Here is a 25,905-nt window from a genome sequence, read left to right as displayed (position 1 = left end):
CATCAACAGTCACAGTCATGCAGAAGTGCATACTGTAGACAACTCTGCATTGTTATCTCAAATTTAAATTGAGTGAAATTTGCACTTTTTTGAATTCTAAGAAAAATTATGTGCTGTCTACAATGTGCAGTCCATGATGTCCTAATCATGACACTGTGAGAATGGCATTTCCATAACGAAAATGCAAATTTTCACACAAGAAGACATCTTGCCCTAATTATTAAAGAAATCTTCCATGTTCAAATCATGTGAATACTGCATTTTAGGTAGCAAATTGGGTTCTGGATTTGCAAATCCACACAATATCAACATTCTCCATGCAAATGAAGGAATCTTGTAAAATTAAGTGTATATATATATATATATAGTATTCAATAAGCTGCAAGATTGCATTTAACATGGAAAGTCTGACTTTCTCACTCTCCTCAATCTCGGGACAAAATAAATATCAAACACATCAGGAACCTATTTGACATTAAAAAAAAGCATTCAAATAAGATTTATATTGTAGACATTTCTTAATAAATACAGTGAGATCTATACATTTATGCAACTTGCCTTCTGTTTTTGGGTGATTTTGCATTGCAAATCTTGCAGTCTAATGATAATGCTCCTCTGAGCAGCCTGGTTAGAACTAAACCAACTTTCTCCTCATGCTCAAATGGACTCAGAAAATATAAAAGTATAATTTAAAGAAATAAATGGTATTGAATGTCCTGAAGAATAGCATTGACAAAATGTTGAAAGGTGTATTTGATGGTGCATTGCCAAGACCAGAATGCATAATAGGATATTCAATGTATTATCAACTTTCCAGATGAGGACCAGATTACATGATACAGTACCTTTGAGTCAAACAGTTCAGTTCATTGATAAGACGCAAAAGACACTTGCTTCTTGGGATGATCTTATTCAAAGCCTGAGCATGGGGTGATTATTAAATTGAGAGATAGTCAAAAATCTCACCTCCCTCAAGTACAGTAGGCAAATAGGGCTTTTGTTATCTTTCTCTCTCTTTACTCTCTTGCAGAACCCCTACTTTGTCTATCTAAGGGAGGCTAGATTTGTGGCTGTGACTTTCTGGGTGGAATACATCTTTCAGCAAATCAGGCAAAAAGTGCAAGCAAATGATATGTGAAAACAGCATATTTTTATTGAGTCAAATCACATGCCATTTGGGGGAAATTTTGCATTAACAATATCGTAGTTTCATGAATAAGCCTCAGATGTTGTAACTGTCTTTTGACCCTGTTGTGGGGTGATTGAAACAGCTATATTAGCTTTTTAAGGTTCCAGGAGTATGCTTAACGCGTTAAAAAGCTTTAAATCAGGTGGGCATTTATACTATTTGAAATTAGCTTAAAGCAACAATCTGCACTAATGAACATTTTTTGCATTTTACTTTTTAAGAGATCTCTTCTTGACCTTTCCAGATCTGATGCCTCATTCAGGAGTGTAGCAATCCTCTTAGTACAAGCCTGGAACTGTGTGGGCAGCTAATAGTTAACTCCTGTCTAGAGTAGGCAGGAGCACTAATGAGCCACCTGGGCTGAGCCTTTAAAAACAGGCAGTCTGCTGTCCAGTGTGGTTGCTGTTCTGGACTAAAGAGGGATGCTGGCTCTGAGGACTATTCGCCCTGCTATATTTTGACCGCTGAGCTTTACCTAAGGTCTGTTGCCCGGTTATTCTTTGTACTGTTGAACTATGGCTGAGAATCTATATTCTGTACTGCTGTACTTTGGCTGAGAAAAGCCATGTTTTTTTGTTGCTGAACTTTGGCTAAATAAAAGCTTACTTTTATTTCTCCAAACTGCAAGTCTCCTGTCATTACCTCTGCTGACGTTTCCTACAAGGAGGTACAAACATTTAAAATATTAAGTGTCTGATAGGTTAGAATTGAGGTCTTCCTGGAGCTCAGTGCAATCTAAGGTGACCATGGCATGATAGCCTTGTCCTCTCAATGTACATTTTTTCCACTATATGTCCTGCTGCAGCACGCCACAGGTTGCAATAACATTGGCTACATCTGTAGAAAGAGCATTCCTTCTTTCTCCATGAAGCTTGCCAAGCTTGTGAACTTTTGATTCACAATTTGTTGTGTAAAAGACACACTATAGAGTATTAAAGTTTACTAGAAAAAGTGCAAATACAAAGTAACGATGATTCCTGTTCAATATTAAAACATTGAGTGCACATATCACCAAATGCACATATCACCGGGGGGGGGGGGGATAAAGTTAGCAACCAAAAAGTATCAGGATAAGAAATCAAAAGCAAGACAATCGAAATGATCAGACAAAAGGTGAAGAAAGACACTGAAGTAAAAAAACCCAGGAATCAATAGCAGGAAACAGGAGCCAGGTGCAAACCTGTAACAGCAGTGCAGCAACACAAGATGTTAAGCCAGGCAATAAACATAAGTTGACCTGGACTCTAGTAGGGACTGAACAGTGAAGGAGGAATTGGCAGGGGCAGCTCTAGTAAATCTATAAAACAGCTGATAATTCCAGGCAAGCAGCTAGCAATTGCTGTTTCAAAATTGACTGCGTCTGATAGCAAATTAAAGAAAGCATAGAAGACTACACATTCAGAATCAACTGCAACTCATGTTGCAATCATTCTTTTATAAAGATAAAATAATACACAGCATCATTATTCTGTGTATCTACTGGCAGTAGAACAAAATAAACATGACCTAATTCAATACATAAAATGTTATTTAAATATGAATGGTATTTTACACGAAGAAATAATAACCTGCATTTGCCTTTTCAACATAAATAATGTAGAGACAAATGATCATATAAACTAAAATTAATTTGCAGTTAGAGGAATGCATTTGGGATCCCTGTCTGGGTAAAATTTGAATATCTCTTTCCTCTTTATTCTACAAGAATATTTAGTAAATCTTTACATCTTCTTTCATGAAAATAATGTATGATCTATTTACAGTTGGTAATAAATGCTCTAAAGTTTAGTGGGTGCCCCTGATAATTAAAGAGAGGGACAACATGACCAAGAGTCTGAGTTTCCACCTACCAACCCCTCTCTTTTGGGTCTGTGTGGTGCTGGTGGCTAGGAAGCGGTTAACGAAGGAGGGTTTGAGGAATGTGAGAGGCCTGCTAGGATATTTAAGTGCAGCAGGGGAAGGTAATTACCTCTCTGGTGGCAAGCAGAATGCCCCCCTACACTACTTCTGTGCTAAAGAGACCATATCCACTACCTATCACTGTTCTATTTGGTAATGGACCTGGAATATGCCCCCCCCCCCTCCTTTTCGATATCTATTACCTAAATCTGAATGTTTTTATACTGTTTTTTACGACATTAATGCTAAGTGATTAGTCTGAAGTTGTATAATAACGTACTCCAATCGCATCTTATTGGATTGTCTTTGGTTCATTGCTGTGATTGGCCCATCAGTGCACCGCGCCTCTATCGGAAACCGTATATAAAGAAACCGTGATGTACGTAACGCCTCCTCCCCTGATGAAATGGGTTATGACATGCGAAACGTACGTTGGCTTTAAGTGCGTCACGATGGTGACGCTGGCTGGAGTGGTGATGCCTCCCTGAATAACATTATGGCTTGTATTATGGTATTTCAGTTTCCTACCGTGGTCCTCCATGGCCATTATATCTGGTATTCAACCGCTATATGGATGCTGGTTGGTGGATAGACTTTTGCGCATGCCTATTATATGCCTCACAACACACGAGTGTCATCTAGTATTTAAACTTCTACCGCTACACTGTCTCTGGAGCATTGAAACCTTTTACCCACGATATAGATGTGTACCAGTGCTTCTGATGTGTATAATAATGAGGTCATATGATGAGGCTGTGAAGTCCATTATTGTAAGGATCTGCGCTGCGGGTACACCCGCTTCCAGCGCTTCCTTACCTGGTCTCCGTGCTGTCCAGGCTCCCCGGCGGCGTGCCTCACTCCTAACGGCCCCCTCCACGGCCGCTCCAGCACTTCGGGTCGCGCGCGTCACCCTTACGGGTGCGCGCGGACCCAGGCTGCTATTTTCTGGCGCCGTGCGCCTGACTCCTCCTCCTCTGCGGCTGCGCATGCAGTGCGCGCTTCTCTGCCCCTGCTCCCGCAGCTCCACCCCTCAGGCACGTCTCCCCTATCGGATCCTTCCCCGGCCCGCTCCTCCGCTCCTCCCCTTGCCCTGGTAGGTCCCAATCTCCTAGACACTTCTCCCCTATTAGGTCCTCCCTCGGGCCGCTCCTCCGCTCCTCCCCTCGCCCTGATAGGTCCCAGCCACCCAGGCACTTCTACCCTTCCAAGTCCTCCCTCGGGCCACTCCCCCGTTCTTCCCCTCACTCTAATAGGTCCCAGCCTCCCAGGCACTCCTCCCCTATCAAATCCTCCCTCGGGCCGCTCCTCTGTCCCTCCCCTTCCTCTGATAGGTCCCAGTCCCATATTTAGTCTCCCCTCACCATTACCTCCTTGCTCTGCATAGCTTCTGTACCTTGGTGCTGTCTGCAGTTGCCTGGCCCCTTTTGTCTTTCAGTTCCTACTCCTGTCCCTGGATATACTGCTGACCTCCCTGGATATCGACCTTTGGCTTTGGACTTCAACTACGCTGCTCTCTGGAACCCTCGGATTTGGCTTTGGACATTACTACCCTGCAGACTTCTAGATCCCTTGTACACGGCATATGGACACTCTACTACGCTGCTCTCTCCGCTCCTCTACCCAGGCTTACGGACACTCTACTACGCTGCTCTCTCCATTCCATGACCATTGGCTTACGGACTTTACCTTTCAACGCTGGAGTTGGCAAGTATGGTACTCATTCTATTTTGTTACCCGGACCACCTATGCCACTTCCACACTCCGGCCGTGCCCCCGTTTACTGCTAGGTGTGTGGTATTACTCCTTTCCACCTCAGTCCCGGGGTCTTGTCTGGGTTGTGGGCAGGCCGAGCATTACATTATGCAGAGCCCATCGACCCAGACCCCCCTTAGGTGGAAGATACCCTAACCACTATCTCCAAACACTTTACCCTTTCGGACAACCAGGTTACCGCTCTTACAACAGGTTGCTACTTTATCCTCTCAGATTCCCCAGCTTAATGTCTCCAGTTCCGTTATCCTTCCCACTGTCTCCCGTGAAGGAACAGGTTCTTCGGACTTGCGTATCCCTATGCCCAGTAAATACGCGGGGGACCCGCTTGCATGCCATGGGTTTTTAAATCAGTGCGAGATACAATTCGAACTGTCACCCTCTCGCTTCCCCACGGATCGTACTAAGGTAGCTTATATTTTTTCCCTTCTCACGGGGACGCCCTGGCCTGGGCTTCACCAATCTGTGAGCTGAAACCTGAACTCACTTACAACTTCCCTAACTTTTAAAGAGAATTTCGTTTAGTCTTTGACACACTTGGACGTAGTGAGATGGCTGCTTCCTCCTTTTCCACATCTCGCAGGGTCGGAGAACAGTGGCTCGTTATGCTCTGGAGTTCCGGACTATCGCAGCTGAGACTGATTGGAACGATGGGGCACTCTCCACGGCTTTCTGAAAGGGACTTTCGTAATCCATAAAGGACGAGCTGGCGGCTCGTGAGAGGCCTTCCTCATTGGAGGCCCTAATCGCTTTGTGCATCAGAGTGGATCTAAAACTTCAGGAGAAGCGGGCTGAACGTCAACGACCTCGTATTTCTGTTTCCATGTCTTCAACTTCCAGGTCCCCTGCTCGTGTGCTACCAGCATTGGATGCTCCGGAACCTATGCAACTGGGTAGTCATCAACTTCCTTCTATGGAGCGACTACGTCGGAGAGTGACAAGGGCCTGTGCTTCTATTGTGGATCTCCCGGGCACATCCTGCCGCGTTGTCCCTCCAGGCCGGGATACGCCAAACGCCAAGTGAAGTATGAGAGAATCTCACTGGGTACCATCTCTTCTTTTCCCTCTCCCGTACAGGGCCTTCCCAAACGCATCTTACTGCCTGTCTTCCTCAAGTATGCCAGCATTCAAACCCCCGCTCTGGCCTTCCTCGATTCTGGATCCGGAGGGAATTTCATTAATCAGGCCTTTGCTATCCAGCACAACATTCCACTCCAGGAGAAGGCTGTTCCGGTCGGATTGGAGGCTATCGATGGTCGACCCCTGCAGCCAGCCTTTATTTCTTTGGGGACACTTCCCATTGAACTTTCTATTAATGATGGACATTTTGAACTAATTTCTTTTGATGTCATCCATTCCACTTCTGTTCAGATCATCCTGGGCTTACCATGGCTGCAATTACACAATCCCATCATCGATTGGACTGCGGAGTTCCCGTTCAATGGAGATCCTCCCAGGTGGATTCATCCTCTTCATCCGCTGCGGTATTGGCCGTCTTGGAAACCATTCCCCCGCAAAACACCACCCTACCGGAGGTCTACTCAGAGTTCATGGATGTTTTCAGTAAGTCCAAATCCGATGAGCTTCCCCCTCATCGCCCGTTTGACTGCCCAATTGACTTAATTTCGGGTGCTCCTTTTCCCAAAGCCAGGTCATATCCATTATCCTTGCCTGAGACAGAGGCCATGTCCGAGTATATTACAGAAAATCTTCAAAAAGGCTTCATCCGGAAATCCACTTCTCCCACCGGAGCAGGATTCTTTTTTGTAAAAAAGAAAGATGGGACGCTCCGTCCATGCATCGATTTCCGTGGCCTAAACAAGATTACCATCAAGAATCGCTACCCTTTACCTCTAATCCCGGAACTCTTCGATAGGCTGCAAGGCGCAACGATCTTCTCTAAACTTGATCTATGGGGGGCATATAACCTGCATCCGCAGTGGTGACGAGTGGAAGACCACGTTCAACACGTGTAGCGGTCACTATGAGTACCTGGTGATGCCGTTTGGGTTGTGCAATGCCCCTGCAGTCTTCAAATGCTTTATGAATGAGGTTTTTCGTGATCTATTGAATTCTTTTGTGATTATCTACTTGGATGATATCCTTATTTTTCCAAAACCCTCGAACACATTCTCCATACCAAGATGGTGCTCTCCCGTTTACGGGCCAACAAGCTCTACGCCAAGATGGAGAAGTGTGTCTTTCACCAATCCTCAACTACCTTCCTGGGATATATTGTCTCGGATCAAGGGTTCACCATGGATCCGGAGAAGCTCAATTCTGTACTCGAATGGCCACAACCTAACTCTTTAAAGGCCATTCAGCGTTTCCTCGGTTTCGCAAATTATTATAGGAAATTTATTGCTGGTTTTTCTACCTTGGTTGCACCCATTACAGCCCTTACCAAAAAAGGGGCCGATCCTTCCTCTTGGCCAGTGGAGGCCACTCAGGCCTTTGAGTCTCTTAAAAGAGCCTTTGTCTCGGCTCCCATTCTGCGACATCCCATCCCCACCCTCCCCATTATCTTGGAAGTTGACGCCTCCGACGTGGGAGCCAGTGCGGTTCTCTCTCAAAGAACCCCCCCCGAAGATAAACTACACCCCTGTGGGTTTTTTTCTAAAAAAAATTCTTCAGCAGAAAGAAATTACGACGTGGGGAATAGGAAATTGTTGGCCATCAAAAAGGCATTACAAGAGTGGAGACATCTTCTGGAAGGAACCAAGGAACCCATTCTGATCCTGACAGACCAAAAAAATCTTTCTTACATTGAAGGTGCTCATCGTCTTGGGCCCCGTCAAGCTCGTTGGGTGTTTTTTTTCTCAAGGTTTAACTTTATCATCTCTTATATTCCTGGGACTAAGAATATCAAAGCGGATGCATTGTCCCGTCAGTTTAGCACTGAGGAGAATTCACAGGAAGTCCCGGAGACTATTCTGTCGCCCCAATTGTTTATCTCGGCCACCTCCTTTGACATTCTGGATAAGATTTTGGAGTCTCAAGCACAGGTCCCGAAGGGCTTGAAGTTCCTGATGGTCGTCTTTATGCAGCCCCACATTTTCATCTCAAAATTCTTGAATGGGGTCATTCCTCCAGATCTGCCGGCCATCCCGGGTTTATGAAGACTTCTGATCTGATTCGGCAAACCTTCTGGTGGCCCAATATGTTAAAGGACATTAGAGCGTTCACCTCCTCTTGCCCAGTCTGCGCACAAAATAAATATGTCCGTCAAAAGCCTTCTGGTCTTCTACAACCCCTTCCGGTCCCGGATCGTCCTTGGAGTCACATTGCTATGGTTCATCGTGGATCTTCCCCCGTCTAATGGTATGACTACTATTCTTGTAATTGTCGACAGATTCTCCAAGCAAGCTCATTTTATTCCCCTCAGGGGTCTACCCAATTCCAGTACTTTGGCGAATATTTTCGTAAAAGAAATTTTTCGTATTCATGACGTCCCATGGTCCATTGTCTCGGATCGTGGTACTCAATTTGTTTCTAAATTCTGGCGTGCATTTTCCCAGAGGTTGGGCATTTCTCTCCTTTTTTCCTCAGGCTATCACCCCCAAACAAATGGACAGACTGAACGCATGAACCAGTCCCTCGAACAGTATTTGCGTTGTTTTTCTTCCGATTCTCAGGATAATTGGGCTGAGTTACTTCCTTGGGCTGAATTTGCGATTAACTCTCTCAAGAATGAGTCCACTCAAGAATCACCGTTTTTTGTAAACTACGGATTTCATCCTACCCGTCTTCCCATGTATTATCCCAGGTCCGGAGTTCCTGCAGCTGATGATAGGGTATCCCCCTTACAGGGGTCTTGGAGGAGGATTCAAACAGTGTTACAGGAGTCCGTGCTAAGACAAAAGAGACAAGCAGATAGGCTTCGTCAGGAGGCCCATATGTTCGCACCTGGAGACAAGTCTGGCTTTCATCAAAAAATATCAAACTGAAGGCCCCAGCCCCTAAACTTTCTCCCAGGTTTCGGGGTCTTTTCTCTATCCTGAGACAAATCAATCCCGTGGCTTATCAGCTTAGCTTGCCTCCCTCTATGCAAATCTCTCCCGTCTTCCGTGTTTCACTCTTGAAACCGTTTATTCAAGGCAAGCAATTCGCTCATCCTTCTCTTCAGCCTCCTCCCCCCATTGTACCTGGACAACAGGAGTTCGAAATCCAGTCCATCATTGACTCTCACATCTCTAGGGGAAAGCTCCAATTTTTGGTCCACTGGAAGGGATACGGACCTCAGGATCATTCTTGGGTCTCACATGTGGATCTTCACGACCCGTCCCTGCTCAAACGGTTGCACCAAAAGTTTCCCCTCAGACCTTGGATGGTTCGTCCGGAGTCTGACCCTCGAGGGGGGGGTACTGTAAGGATCCGCGCTGCGGGTACACCCGCTTCCAGTGCATCCTTACCTGGTCTCCGTGCCACCCAGGCTCCCTGGCGGCATGCCTCACACCTCACGGCCCCCTCCACGGCCGCTCCAGCACTTTCGGGTCTCGCGCGTCACCCTTACGGGCACACGCGAACCCAGGCTGCTATTTTCTGGCGCCGTGTGCCTGACTCCTCCTGCTCTGCGGCTGCGCATGCAGTGCGCACTTCTCAGCCCCTGCTCCCGCAGCTCCACCCCTCAGGCACGTCTCCCCTATCGGATCTTTGCCCGCTCCTCCGCTCCTCCCCTTGCCCTGGTAGGTCCCAACCTCCCAGACACTTCTCCCCTATTAGGTCCTCCCTCGGGCCGCTCCTTCCCTTGCCCTGATATGTCCCAGCCTCCCAGGCACTTCTACCCTTCCAGGTCCTCCCACGGGCCGCTCCCCCGTTCCTCCCCTCACTCTAAAAGGTCCCAGCCTCCCAGGCACTCCTCCCCTATCAGGTCCTGCCTCGGCCCACTCCTCCATCCCTCCCCTTCCTCTGATAGGTCCCAGCCCCCTATTTAGTCTCCCCTCACCATTACCTCCTTGCTCTGCATAGCTTCTGTACCTTGGTGCTGTCTGCTGTTGCCTGGCCCCTTTTGTCTTTCAGTTCCTACTCCTGTCCCTGGATATACTGCTGACCTCCCTGGATATCGACCTTTGGCTTTGGACTTCTACTACGCTGCTCTCTGGAACCCTCGGATTTGGCTTTGGACATTACTACCCTGCAGACTTCTATATCCCTTGTACACGGCATATGGACACTCTACTACGCTGCTCCCTCCACTCCACTACCCAGGCTTACGGACACTCTACTAAACTGTTCTCTAAATTCCACGGCCATTGGCTTACGGACTTTACCTTTCTGCGCTGGAGTTGGCAAGTACGGTACTCATTCTATTTTGTTACCCGGACCACCTACGCCACTTCCACACTCCGGCCATGCCCCCGTTTACTGCTAGGTGTGTGGTATTACTCCTTTCCACCTCAGTCCCGGGGTCTCGCCTGGCTTGTGGGCAGGCCGAGCGTTACATTATGCAGAGCCCATCAGACTCAGACCAGCCTGAGGTGGAAGATACCCTAACCATTCGGCGCAATGCAGAAATTATCTTAAATAGATAATACTCGTGAGGGAGGGACTGATAATGGGCAAAATGTTAGTTAGTGAAAAAGTCCTGATTATATTGCTAGAAGCAATTGAAAATGTCAATATGGTCAATACTATCAATACATGTAGCACTTGGAAAGTTATTCTTCAAGCGTGTACGAAAGATCCCTTCTGAGTGTGCTAATTTGGTCCTGGCATCTGCGTCTTCGCCTCTGTGACCCCACAAATCAGTCACCTCTGACCATACGTCACACTACTCACAGCTGATGCTGATGTCTGCGCCTCTCTGCTGGAGAAACTTTCGTTTTTCACCTCTGGCTGTACAGCGCATCCAAGCTCCACCTTGGCTCCCAGGTTATGGTAGGGCGTTCACGCTGGTGAGACAGATCCTGTCCAGTCTACTGTGCTGCTCAGTCTTGGCGTTTCAGCGCCTCAGCCTCTCCGCTGAGTCATCCTTCACCTCCAACCATGGATCACGTTCCTGCACCGCTCCGACTCCCAGGTGGCAATGACATCACCTAACTGCGGGAAATCCTTGATCGGGGTGTAGGCAGTGTATGTAGAGCGATATCGGCAAATAATGACTACACTCTCGGGCTTCTTTTCAAAGATGTATTGTAGAAAGTAAACCATTCAGGTATACATTAACCCTACATGTTTCCTCTTAGTGGACTTCATCAGGGGTATAAAAGGTGTAATGTTTATACCTTATATTTATACCTGCAATTATGCTCTGGTTGGATACTGAATATCACAATTAACCAATCAGATTTGTTTAATGAGGATCAATGGTAGTACATCAGGGCAGTGCACAGAGAGAAATATACAGTTAGGTCCGGAAATAATTGGACACTGACACAATTTTCATAATTTTGGCTCTGTACGCCACCCCAATGGATTTGAAATGAAACAACTGAGATGCAATAGAAGTGCAGACTTTCAGCTTTAATTCAAGGGGTTGAACCAAAATAATGTATGAAACATTTAAGAATTGCAACCATTTTCATACACAGTCCCCTTATTTCAGGGGCTCAAATGTAATTGGACAAATTAACACAATCATAAATAAAATGTTCATTTTTAATACTTTGTCGAGAATCCTTTGCAGGCATTGACTGTTTGGAGTCTGGAATGCATGGACATCACCAAATGCTGGGTTTCCTCCTTTGTGATGCTTTGCCAGGCCTTTACTGCAGCTGTCTTCAGTTGTTGTTTGTTAGTGGATCTTTCTGCCTTAAGTTTTGTCTTCAGCAAGTGAAATGCATGCTCGATCGGGTTGAGATCAGGTGATTGACTCGGCCATTGCAGAATATTCCACTTCTTTGCCTTAAAAAACTCCTGTGTTGCTTTCGCAGTATGTTTTGGGTCATTGTCCATCTGTAAAGTGAAGCGCTGTCCAATCAACTTAGCTGAATCTGGCAGAATCTGAGCAGACAATATATCCCTATACACTTCAGAATTCATCCGGCTGCTTCTGTCTTCTGTCACATCATCAATAAACACTAGTGACCCAGTGCCATTGTAAGCCATGCATGCCCATGCCATCACACTTCCTCCACCGTGTTTTACAGATGATGTGGTATGCTTCGGATCATGACCCGTTCCAAGCCTTCTCCATACTTTTTTCTTCCCATCATTCTGGTACAGGTTGATCTTAGTTTCATCTGTCCAAAGAATGCTGTTCCAGAACTGGGCTGGCTTTTTTAGATATTGTTTGGCAAAGTCTAATCTGACATTTCTATTCTTGAGGCTTATGAATGGTTTGCACCTTGTGGTGAACCCTCTGTATTTGCTCTCGTGAAGTCTTCTCTTTATGGTAGATGTGGATAATGATATGCCTACCTCCTGGAGAGTGTTCTTCACTTGGCTGGATGTTGTGAAGGGGTTTTTCTTTACCATGGAAAGGATCCTACGATCATCCACCACTGTTGTCTTCCGTGGACGTCCAGGCCTTTTTGTGTTTCAGAGCTCACCAGTGTGTTCTTTTTTTCTCAGAATGTACCAAACTGTTGATTTGGCCACTCCTAATGTTCCTGCTACCTCTCTGATGGATTTTTTATTTTTTTTTGCAGCCTAAGGATGCCCTGTTTCACTTGCATTGAGAGCTCCTTTGACTGCATGTTGTGGTTCACAGCAAAAGCTTCCAAATGCGAATGTCACTCCTGGAATCAACTGCAGACCTTTTACCTGCTTAATTGATGATAAAATAACAAAGGAATAGTCTACACCTTTCCACGAAACAGCTTTTGTGTCAATTGTCCAATTACTTTTGGTCCCTTGAAAAAGAGGGGGCTACATATTAAAGAGATGTAATTCTTAAACCCTTTCTCCAATTTGGATGTGAATACCCTCAAATTAAAGCTGATAGCCTGCACTTTAAGCCCATATTCATTATTTAACTGTAACTTGAATTTATGTTGGTACACAGCCGAAATAACAAAACTTGTATCAGTGTCCAATTATTTCCGGACCTAACTGTATCTATAGCTTATTTTAAGATTATATATACAGTACAATAACATGAACAATTTTATTAATACATTTATAATAATAAAAATGATAAAATATACTAAATAAGTATTAGAAAAATATTATTGATCTCGTGCACATTAATCAACAATAATCTTAATATCATATTCAGCATAGAAGAATATCCATACAGCATAAACAAATATATATTAAGCAGAATATGGAGTTATATTTAAGTGCAATCATGACAGCTCAAATTGCAGATCCATGGAGAAGGACAGTCATATGAGAGCTGAGGAGACACTCGTTAATATTGGAGACAGGCTCCCAGGTCTATATCCACATTATGTCAATATGCAACTAAGGTTTTGAATATGTGGATCCATTGAGTCTCTAATTTAGAAATGTGGTTAACATTGTCTCCTCCCCACCAGTTAGGCTCTAATACATCATAACCGATACATTTAATCCCTGCTGGGATCTGATTATGACACCCTTTAAGTGTTTTGATAAATTGTGCTGCATAAACCCTTTCTGAATATTTGTTATGTGTTCAGGAAATCTTAATTTGAGTTTCTTGGTATTCTGACCAATATATTGTTTTGCACACGGGCATTGTATAAGACATTCTGCATTTTGTGAATCACAATTTATAACGTTGTTGATATTGTATTGCTTCTTAGTTTGAGTAGAGGAGAACCCTTTGACCTGTTTTGCCTCGTGTAGGTTTAGTTTGCACATTTTGCATCTGAGGCATTTATAGAAATCTTTAATGTTGAGAAATGATTGAGATCGATTGGCTTTAATGGATTAAACAACTAGAAGCAATAGCTCTTTTAAGAGAATTGGCTTTAGTAAATACTATTCTGGGATTAGGCAGAAGATATTGATGTCAAATCTTTTAGAACTAGATGCCAGTGTTTATTTATTATATGTTTGATTTTTGCTAACAGGGGATTGTACTGGATTATAAATGTAGATTTGCATCGGTTTTGTCGTTCTGAGAACTTTTTATAGCTGGTTCCTTAGTTTTTTCTTTTAATAATAAAACCTTTCTCTTTAATTGCATAGATTTAGAAAAAGTATCTTCCAAGATGCAAGGTTGATATCATTTTGATGTAAATTGATCTAAGGTAACCTTAGCTTGTACTTCAAAAACCTGATGGTTCGAGCAATTACGTTTTATACATCTTAGTTCCCCAAATTGTATGTTGTTAAGCCATTTTTGATAGTGATTACTGTCTGCCTCAATATAATTGAGGCATCTTACCGGCTTATAATACGTTTTTGTACATATCATTCCATTATTGATGTAGATTAATAAATCAAGAAACTCAAATTCAGTGGTGCTATATTTGTGAGTGAATTTTAAATTATACGTGTTTTTGATTAAAGGGGTTCCAAGAAAAGTTCTAAAGTGTTGTGATACCCACACCATATCATTAAAATATTGTCTATATAGCGTTTATAGAGCACCAGATTTGAGCCGAACTCATTGTTTGTCCATAGGTTTTGCTCCTCCCATATTCCCATTAGGAGATTGGCATAGCTTGGCGCAAATCTGGTCCCATAGTTGTGCCTTTAATTTGTAAATAAATATTATCGCGAAACCAAAAGAAATTGTGAGATAATGTGACTTTAATGGTTTTGATAAGAAAACCTGCTAGTGCAGGTGTGAGTGTATTATCTAGTTCCCAAAAGTGTTGTGCTGCCCTACAACCATACTCGTTTTCTATAACTGTATAAAGTGATGTCACATCACATGTGACTAGGATATATTTATTTGACCAGGTAACATCTTCTAATAGGTTATGTATATGTGGGGTATCCCTTAAATGGGACTTAAGGTTTCTGACTGGTTTCTGGAGAAAGTAATCCACTTAAACTGATATATTTGATGTTATTGATTTGACTCTCGAGATGGTGAATCTCCCGGGAGGGTTTATTGCATCTTTATGTAGTTTATGTTGGTAATAGAATACTGGTAATGTGGGTTTCTTAATGAGAATAAATTCAAATTCATCTTTATTGATAATGTTTTTCTTTAATCCTATGGTCAAAAGGTTCTCCAACTCAAACAAAAAGTCATCAGTGAGATTATTTGCTAGTTTTAAATAGGTATCAGTGTCGTTAAGCAACCTCAGGGATTCCAGGATGTAGCAGTCCTTATCCAGGACATCCAACCCTTCTCCCTTGTCAGTTGATTTTATCACTATGAATTTGTCATCCCTGAGGGACTTAATGGCTTGATATTGTCTATTGTTAAGATTGGGTTTAATACATTTATTGTCCTTCTCCAGTTTCTCAAGATTTTCTTGAATAAGTGTAAACATCCAATAAATGTGAGATAGCTTGGGTAGAATGAAAACTTTTTCCTAAATGGAGTGTGTGGGATGGATATAGTAGTGGAAGATGTAGTGTGTTCAATTCCTATATCTGAATGTACTTTCTGTTTAATAAAGTATTTAAGTGATATATTTCTTACATCTATGTAGGTATTGAACACACTAAGTTTAGTAAAGGGTGCAAATGCTAGGCCTTTACTAAGAACCTGCTTTCGTTCAATGAAAAGTTCCTTCTTGCTTAAATTGAATACTCCTTCATAACTTTGTTCTATGTTGTACGCCTTTTTATCTTTTGTTTTACATCCTCCACTGCTTCCTCGCTTAGTGATTTTTCCCTTTTCGTATCAGTGGATTTAGGATGGGTTCTATACTCTTCACACATTCCCTCCCTCCATTTATCTTCCCACTTTTCTCTAAAAAAGGGGTTAAAGTTTCTAATGACGTGTATTTATTTATGGTATAAAATTTGGAGAAGTCATTACGATCTGGTGATTGTTCTGCTTTCTTCTGCTTATTTTGATGTTCCCTACCTGTAGATCTCTCTCTACGATTTTTATCTTCTGAATATTTACGTGTAGTACTGTATGGGACTTTAGTGTTGTCTTGTGCAGATTTCTTAGAATAGGAGGGTTTATAAACATGATCCTTATTCTTGCTTTCCCTGTTTGTCTCCTTGGCTATATGTCTCAGTGTCTAAGGATGATTTCTCTTTCCAAGTTCTAAATAGTTAGAATAATCATTTTTATCATGCTTGAATTTCTTTTGTTTTAATACGATAACTTATTTTTCAGTGCTCGTTATTTTTTTGTAACTTAAAATGTTATTGTTTTTTAATGCAGTACAACGCCATAGCATACATCCATTGTTTCTTTTAACTTCAAATGCCAATCATGTTTAACATAAAGTTCACAGAAAATTAACATATGAAATAAAGAGGGGGGGGGGACAGAGCCACTAATTGAGTCAGCTGAAGTAGGGATATCCTGAAAACCTGGCCTGTTTACGGCCCTCGAGGACTGGAGTTGGACAGGCCTGATATAGAAGGAATAGTCACAGGACCCAGCTTTGTCTCGTTGACAAAGTCCCTACCTGCGGACGAAACGCGTCAGAGTTTTCTCTGTAGCAGAACATTTTTTGGTGTCTATGCACGCATTAAACAGCCTTTTTAATTGATTGCGTGTGGATGTCCATTTTCATGCCCCGACGGCAGCAGTGAACCGCCTGAATACCCTTTCTTGTTTACTTTACCTTTGGCTGGAGCACGCGTCACTGCACTTCCGGATCATGGGAGCCTGATGTCAGCTTTGGAGTCTGGACCCGGCGTGTCAAGATCGTGAGTACCACCCGTCGTTGGGGCTTATCGCTGTGTGTGGACACCGGGTATGTGAGGGCAGTGGCGGAGGATTACGGTGATTTAAAAGCCGCCTATAGTTCCCTTACAGGGAACACGACTGCACCGAGGTCTATATCCTCCATACCACACTCTAGCCCCGTCCCGCGGGATAGTCACAAGCACACAGTACCACTGCTTTTATACTACCTCATGTATCTACTATTGGGACGCTGAACGGGAGTGCATTTATGGAATAATTCATCCATTGATATTTTCGGATCTACTGTAGATTATATATGTGCACAATTCTGGTAGCATCAGTCTTTCCTGGGAGCAGCTCTGGGACATTTCTATCTAATGGAGTCAGTGGAACTTGTTTTCAGGCCCAGTTTTTTAAGAAAGTCATCCCCCTCCTCTAGATGTCTCAAAGTGATTGCTGATCCATTTATAAGTACCAACAGTCCAAAGGGGAAGATCCAGCAGTACCTGACCCCCTTATCCCTTAAAACTTTGGTGATGTGGAAAATATTCTTTCCCTTGGAAAGCGTGGTGGTGGATAAGTCTTGATATACCTTCAGCTTGATCCCTTCAAATTCAATATAGTTTGTAGCCCTAGTGATGTGGCAGAGTGCATCTTTTACTCGGAAGTAGTGGAAACACATTATACTCTCCCTAGGGGACCTCCCGGCTGTGGCTTGGATCGGAGAGCTCTGTGGCAGTGGTCTAGCTGCAATTCAGTCCCTGATCTGTCAGGTAGTGTGTGTGTCAGCCATTTTGCTACAAATTCTTCAGGGGCCTCCGGGACTCCCCGCAACCTTATGTTGTTGCGTCTATTCCTGTTTTCTGTATCCTCTTGTTTGATTGCCAGTTCTGTCTCCGATGTTATTGATATCTTTTCTTAGTCCTGCCATTGCTTTTTGGAAAAGGGATTTTATTTCTCTGCAAAATTCTTTCATGTTGCATCTGGTCACTAGATGCTGGTTCCGACTCTGGATCCTATCTTCCGATCTATCTCCGTCGGATTCAGACCCCCCCTGTGGGGTTGGCGCTCTGGAGCTCCTTGCTAGCGCCATAACATGTTATTGGAAATAGTTCATTAAAACTGAGGATGTCTTTCTAGATTTTGATCTAGTGGGCATCTTGTGATGTGAATATCCCACACAAGGGACACAAGCAAGGTGATCCTGCAACGCCTCCACCCCCCCCCCCGCACCGGCTCCCTTGGCCGCAGGGCCCCCCTCCCCTGCAGATGGTCCTATCTCTGATCTGGAACTCGGAGAGAGAGGATGGCTCACTTGTCCGCAACGGAGATGCGGAGATGCTGCTGCAGGACCGATCTTATGTTTTTATGAGGGGGAGTGGGGAAAGAGACAAGCCTGCACTGTCCTGGGCACTATAGCGGAGTGCTGAGGCAAAATGGCCACCTCCTCATGCTCCCAAACCACCAACTGTGGTCTCCCCAGCCGGTGGCTAACAGCTGACTGCTTTCTGCAGTGCCGGAGCGGAGGATCCCATCAGGCAATTCTCCTCTGCTTCGGCTCCTACCTCCTCTGCCGTTCACAGCCGCCGCCAAAGCAAGACCGCCTCACTCGGGCTTGGCGGCCATCTTGCACTCTCGGCCATTCCTGTGAGGAGGCCCCTGAGACCCGGCGGCTTGGCTGTGGGTTTCTGCTGGTCCTGCTCCAATTTATGCTACTTTTGGACCCCTCTGTGCCCTGGGTGAGTGCTCCCCTGACTGTTTCCTTTTTTGGGGGGTTATTGCGGGGTTAATTGTCCTTTAATAGCCCTTCAGTGTTTCTTTCTGGACAGAGCTTCACAGCAACGTGTCCTACTAGCCTGAAGTCCTGACCATGCCCCCTCATTATTTAATTTTTAAGGAAGTTTTCTGATTTTTTTAAATCTTCCCTTTCTGAGTATGGCTCCATTAATTCTTGAAGTTTTTTAATTTCAACTTCTGTATTCATCAATGAGTCTTTTCTATGCTTATTCAGTAGTTTAATCAATTCAAAGGAACCCAGGTCTAATTGTGTGTTCCAGTCATCAATAAAACTAGTATTGGTGGAATCTATAGTAGGAGTTTTAAAAAGTCTCAGCCCTCTTGGTATTCTTTATGCGACAATGTATTTTTCTAATGTCATTACATCCCACCAGTCTTTAAGCTTTTATGAGTAGTTTCTCTAGAGCAAAAAAGGTCAGATAGATTTTCTTCTGCCACTAATGCAGTGTCAATTAGATTTTCATCGTCAAATACATTAACTGAGTTAAGACTCTGCATTGCTCTCAAATTGAAAATACTCGATTGATATATATCCATATCCAGTGCTTGACAAATCACCCCAAAATCTACTCATCGAACCAAAAAATCTACTCGCCACCTAGCCCCGCCCCTAGCCCCGCCTTTTAAATAAAGAAATTCCTAGTAAGAACTAATAAAATTTGTTTTTGACATAAGTTTATTTATTGTATTACATTTATACTTTACTACAATTAGTCCTTGTTGCATAGTTGCGTGTGTGTGTGAGTGAAAATATCGGATGACCTCACTAATCTAGAAAAAAAGCCAGATATGAATGACTAGTTTCCTGAACCCCTTAACTAGTGTTTGCCCCCACTTCACAATTTTCTAAAGCAGCAATCCCACCTGGGATTTTACCTGATCCGCAGTCCCTCAATGTCCAGGTACCCACATTCCCGCAATGTTATATATTGGAGGGGAGGTGTTCCCTACCTGTCTTCAGGTTTAGGGGGGATTCCGATGTCTACCGTGTGAAGCTTGAGAGTCAGATCTGGAAGAAAGCAGTATAAGTTATTTCGGTGTAGGTATAGGGCAATTAAGATATATAGGGTAAATAAGATATCCAGAGTGTGTGTGAGACAGAGAAATTGTGTGTGTGTGCGTGAGTGAGAGACACAGAGAGTGAGGCAGAGAGAGTGAGGGACTGAAGGACTGAGAGACTGGGTGGGTGACTGGGTGAGACTGGGTGGGTGACTAGTACTGGGTGGGTGGGGGGGTAGGTGACTGACTGGGTGGGTAGGTGACTGACTGGAGACAAGAGGGGTTATTGGAGACCAGGTGGGGCCATCGGACACAAGGGGGGGCGTCGGACACAAGGGGTGCCATCGGACACAAGGGTGTGCCGTCGGCCACAAGGGGGGCCGTCGGACACAAGGGGGGGCCTTCGGACACAAGGGGGTAGGTGCACTCCCCAGACCCTTTCCCACCCATGCCCGTTCAACCTTAAGAGACCTTAAGACCTCAATTTTGTTGGGGGACTCACTGCAGATTTTCTCCTTTCCCTCCTGGTGGAGCTCCAGGGGAACAGGCGCTCCAGAGGCTGGGCACTCCTCCAGCTGCTCCTAGAGTATGATGACCCTACTCCAGGTGCTCAACTCAGCTTTCCCGCCCCATGCTGGCATATGGCATTGCACACATACCCAGAATCTCATATACACACACACGCAGCACCTTGCATACATAAACACACAGCATGTCACACACACCCAGCATGTTACACACACCCAGCATGTTACACACAAGCACCCAGCATGTCACACACACACCCAGCATCGTACAAACACACACACAGCATCCGTCAGACACATGGGGGTTTTGGGGGATTGTAATGCATGAGACAAGGGGGTGACAAGGGGGAAGACATGGGAGAGTACTTACTTTCTCTATAAACAGCATTGTAAATGAGTGGCGGACTTCACTGCTCCTGCTAATATAGAGCCTGGCTGCACGCCAAAAAAATAAGTCTTGGCAGCAGGCCAACTCACGTCAGGTCAATCAGATAGGGAGATTTTTTTCCCCAGCGTGAGCAGGGGAAAATAGGAAGAGAACCGCATACGCTGCTTGGGCGGCCATGACAGATCACAAGCGGCCCGTGGCGACGGGCGATCGGATTTGTCGAGCACTGTCCATATCTTTAAGTAACCCTTGGTCAGTGCTGCAACCTAATAATGTGAGAAATATATTCAAAATATATAAGGTGCGCAGAGATGAATGGGTTAATTATATTATTTCTATTTATGCTGCCACAATATTTGGTTTTGACACAAAAACCTAGGGTAGTTATGGTATATGACAACTCCTGACGAAGCAGTCAGCGAAACGCGTAGAGTTTCAGCAGAGAACTTGCGATTGGAAGGACTGGCAAAATTGGAGCTAGCACCAGACACATTTGGAACTTCCGCCCTTAGCTGTGACGCGGTAGCAGGAAGTGACGCGACGGCAGTTACGCACGCGGAAGTACGCAGCAAGGAGCTAGTGAGACGCTGTGAAGCTGCTTGCATCTGTCCTCCAACTACATCTGCGGTTCTCTCCCCCACCCGAGTTTATTTGGAAAATGTGAGTTCATTATACTTGTGATGATTCTGCATTATATCCAGTTCGAATAGTATGCACTATTGTGGTTTCTTTTATTTCCATATCATACCTACCTATTGAGGGATATCCTGGCTCAATCGATTAAAGGGCTCCAGTCAGAGAGAGAAGGATCTCTGACATGTGATACTATACGGCGATCTTTGTGAGTTCTATTCATATAGATGTAGCGGTCATGTAAAATGGCTCCAGTCATCTCTCCTGCTGACAGTAAGGCCTGGTAAGTTGTGGGCATGCCAGCAGTAATTATGGAGGTTTGCCCTCACACCCTGGTGAGGTGCCCTGTGTATGGATGGGAGTGGTCACAGGCTCTGACTCCATGGTTAGTGATGTCAGAGGTGTGTCAGCTTCCAGAGTGTACATAAGGCACAGCACTGTGTCTAAAAGTTAGTCCTGGGGAGTTCTGCTAAGTGGAGGAGGAGTTCTGAGTAGTTCTGCCAGAGTTCTGAGAAGAGTAGAGTTATGTTATAGTAGCTGAGTAGGAAGACTGTGTCCAGGGACCTGGCACAGAGTAAGGACATCCCGGCTGGGATAGGGAATCCCTATTAAAGGAGAATTACACCTTTCAAAGGGAAGCACTGAATGAGTATGAGTGGCTAGAGAGACTACTGCGAGGGGCAGCTAGCCCACCTCACGCAATAAAGATGCTCTTAATTACCAACCCTCTCGTGTACATGTGTGGAGTGATTGTACAGAGAGGAGCACCACAGAGGAGTTCCTCGCCAGGACCATCCCCAAGTGACCGAAGGGACCCTGATGAGGTGGAGGCGCTGCACTGGATCTAGGTAGGACTCAAGCACACTACCTCAGCTGCCTGTCTGGACGGGTCCTCCCCACACACCATCATGCGGGAGACTCAGGAGTCCTGTAGCCAACAGGTGCACCACCAGACACTATCACACTGTAATGGGGACCGGTTAAACCACAGGGGCCAATGTGAGATTGGGTGGGTCAGGCCGGGGCAGAAAAACCATTACATTTGGAGGCGAGCTGCTGAGAGCAGATCTGTCAACGGGACAGGCTCTAGCTAGGCACACTGGGAAACAGGGAGAGCGTCTGCTGCCACTCTGTGCTGCGTAGGGACGGACCTAGGGGTGGTCAGGGGCTGGCAGGGTATTGTCAGTTCGCAGGGACGACCTAGGGGCCTGAAGGGAGTGAGGGGTCTGGAGCCGGGCTATAGCTGACCGAGTCGCTTTGAGGTAGTGCTAGTTGGTAGGACGCCAGAAGGGATAGCCTGTTAACGTGGTCAGGAATCCTGGAGAGGGTCTGCGCTAGGCTGACCAAGAGAGGTAGACGCCCCAAGTACTGCATGGCAGAGCCAGAGTACTCTAGCCCATTCCAGACACTTACCATAGGGAGCACAGACTGGGAGGAAGGAGTTACAGCAGACACTGAGAGAGTGAGCCTAGCCTGAGGTAGTGCAACATGAGTCCAGCCTAGATCAGGTACACATGTGGTGGTGCATCTGAGCAATCTTTATTGTACTGGTGTGGTGGCTGCCCCGCAGAGCGGAGCCCCATGTACGATAATTGGTACGAGAGCGTGACAACCCAAGGAATGGAGGATCCGCGTGGTGCAGAGAGCCCAAAATGGCGACCAGAGGCTGATGGGGAAGGCACCCGTGGCGTGCGCCCCACTGAAGAGCAAACTGTCGCTGAGCTGTCTTTAACTAATCTACTCTGGAGTGGAGCGAAGGCTGTGGCTGCCCCGTTTTTGTCCTGCCTGGGACACCGAGGGGCCACCCTTGAAGAGTGTGAGGACATTGTGATAACTGGGGGAGAACCCAGCGAGGAAAGCAAACAAACTGACATTTCGTGCTTAAAAGCTACCCAAAATGGCGGTTCCCGCTTGCTAGGGAGACCGCGTGGGCCAGTCGCAGAGAAATTGGCTGATCCAGGACTTGCAAAAAGCTGGCCGGGAATGGCGCGAACAGCAGAGCCCCGCCCTGATGGGGGGTATGGCACGAAAGCTATGGCTGCGCCTTCATGGACAGTGACTCACTCGGCCCCTGTGCTGAGTCAACCGCTTAGTCTATGGGACCCTCCCCTGATTTCCACCAGGGGGAGTGACTTTCAATTATGGCCTGTGGGAATGCACCCACTGGGCCCAGGGACTGATATCCAGACGGCGCCACTACAAGAAGTAGTTCCGGCCGCGGAGGTAACGTGCAAAAAGGAGGGATATTTTGCACGGAAAGCAGCTGCCAGGAGAAGGCGGGAACTTGCCGCAGGCAAAGAATCCCCCTCTGATGAAGAAAGTGGCGCGAAAACGCAGACCGCGCCCACCAGGACTGAGAAAGGCGCGGCCTTAATTAATGGGCATGCTATTCCCCTGTGGGACCCGCCCATAATTGCAACCCCTGGGGGCGGGTTCCAGCTATGCCAGCGGAAGGAGGAGCCGAAGCAGGAAGTGGCTGGCCCAGAAGCTTCTACCGGTCAGTTGCGAGGAACCACTGACCTGGAGAGACCCATACTGAAAGTGGTCCCTACTAAAAGAATGGCGTGCTCCTCCACTGTGGGCACCATGGTCTCCACCCAGCCCTACTTGGTACCCGGCGGGGTACTGGTGGTCAGGGTGGCCAACACCGAGACGGTGGTCGGACTCTGCCTTCAATGCGGGCTGCCCGGAGGCATTGTTAACACAGCGGCACGCTGCCCACAATGCGGGACATTATACTTGTGGCCAACGCCGACGTTCATTCCGATCCAATCTGCTGACCCCCCGGGGGATACGGCTAGGTGCTCCGCCGAGTCCCCTGGTGCACTGTGGATCAATCGTGCAAGTCCTGGAGAAAGGGGACTGGAGTCGATTAAATCGGCTGGGTCAGCAGCAACCGAGACGGTCGGGTCACCCCCCGACCGCGCTGAAAAAAGACTATCGCCCCGATCGGTGACCCCTAAGTCGGGGAAGACTACTCGGATGAGGATCTCCGCGAGCTAGCGGAGGTGAAATCGAGGCCCAGGACAGAACCGGGAGGACGACACCCCGTAGCGTGAGTAGCAGCCTGGAAAGCAGGGCGTCCCCCGCAGATCGGCGAGCCGAGAGACGGAGTTCCTCCGCCCCAGGATATGGCGGCGACGGGCGAGAGACGCCTACACCCCTGCGGAATGGTAAGAGAAAGCCACTCACTTACCTTGCTCCGGTAGACGGTGTAGCGGAAACAAGGCCGTGCCAGGCCCAAGACGCACGTGCGGAGAAGATACCACTTCCGGTGGAGACGACGGCAGAGCTTCCGGATGTCGTTATTGAGGAAGAGATCCCGCATGGGGGTCCCACCCAAGATGGCGGCGCTTCCGGTTCCGGTGAGTACATCATTTCCGGTGGCGACGGCGGAACAGACGGGAAGGATGCAGCAACGCTTCGGCGATCGGGTGAAGGTCCCCAATCACCTCAAGGGCCCAAGAGCTAGATGGGCGAACCGCAGACGGATGAGGGTGAGCTATCCTCCTTGGATCAGTCCATGGACAGCCGGGAACGGGTCGTAGTCCCGTGGCGTATCCCATCTTGCCCTTACGCCCAACCCCACGCCCTAGGTAAAACCCCTGCCCCCATCACCTGTTCCCCGGGGTCCCCGCCTAGTCTGGAACTTGTGGACATACCTTTGGGGGGGAGGAGAGACGGACTGGGGAAAGACAGCGCAGTTGCGCTACGGAGGGCATTTCTCGGGGAGGGGGAGAATTAGGCAAGGCCGCGGTAGGCCGGTGGTTGCCTCCTGCGACCAATAAAACAGAGGACAAGGCCCTGGGGTCTTCACGGTGGTCCGTACCACGGTCGGCACGGACATCGGGGGTATTCTCATGGGGGGATATGGAAGAGAGTGACTCAGGGGATTCACACAGGTTCAAAGAACACCGTTGGTGGGCCCCACTCTTTGAAGGTTATGCGGCCTGGATGGATCGTACGCGATTCCTTATTCGAAGGGAGGATGTAGTTGATTTTTGGTGGGCCAAGGGAGAATTCACCCCTGAACAGCGAGATAGGGAGCTGCAGGAACGGTGGTATAAGCTTGAGCACAGGGAGATAGAGCCCATGGGTCCCGACACACTGTCCGATCCTGTGGACCCTGACGAACCCCTATCATGGGTGCTACCTGGGAGGGCAGGTAGGGCTGACCTAATTAGGATCAGTAGAGCGGAAAGGGCAATAATGGCTCGATACAGGTCTTCCCAGGGGTTGGAGTACCCTTATGTCCCTGAACCCCTCATGGAGGAGATAGAAGAGAACAGGGAAAGGTGGCTTAGGGAAACCATCGAGATGTACCTAGTCAATAAGGGGAGTGAAGTTACCGGAAGGAGGGCAGAGGACAGAATAGATCACCTGATGCGAGTGTGGAGTATAGGGAGGAATATACACAAACACAGGGTGACCTATAGGCCCGAGAGGGGACTGCCTAGGCACTATCATGTCACGGTCCTGGACATGGGTGGTAGAGAGGTTAAGAAACCTGACCCGAGTCACTATTATTAGGGGGTACTAAGGCATTTTGCGGGCTCGTGGCTGCTGGTCGGGGCGGGCTTGGCGAGATGTCACTGTGGTCATTTTTTTTTGTATAATGTACAATCTGTGATGTTAACAATTATGTGTTATGTGTTACAGTGCTTCCTGGAAGAAGGTATTTAAATTTAGGTCCCAGCGAGGTCGATGGGATTCACCAGGGGGGAATGTAGCGGTCATGTAAAATGGCTCCAGTCATCTCTCCTGCTGACAGTAAGGCCTGGTAAGTTGTGGGCATGCCAGCAGTAATTATGGAGGTTTGCCCTCACACCCTGGTGAGGTGCCCTGTGTATGGATGGGAGTGGTCACAGGCTCTGACTCCATGGTTAGTGATGTCAGAGGTGTGTCAGCTTCCAGAGTGTACATAAGGCACAGCACTGTGTCTAAAAGTTAGTCCTGGGGAGTTCTGCTAAGTGGAGGAGGAGTTCTGAGTAGTTCTGCCAGAGTTCTGAGAAGAGTAGAGTTATGTTATAGTAGCTGAGTAGGAAGACTGTGTCCAGGG

The sequence above is a fragment of the Ascaphus truei genome, chromosome 4 (genome assembly GCF_040206685.1).
Source record: "Ascaphus truei isolate aAscTru1 chromosome 4, aAscTru1.hap1, whole genome shotgun sequence".
Taxonomy (NCBI): Eukaryota; Metazoa; Chordata; class Amphibia; order Anura; family Ascaphidae; genus Ascaphus; species Ascaphus truei.
The sequence above is the reverse complement of the archived record's forward strand: the minus strand, read 5'-3'. Positions refer to the sequence as shown.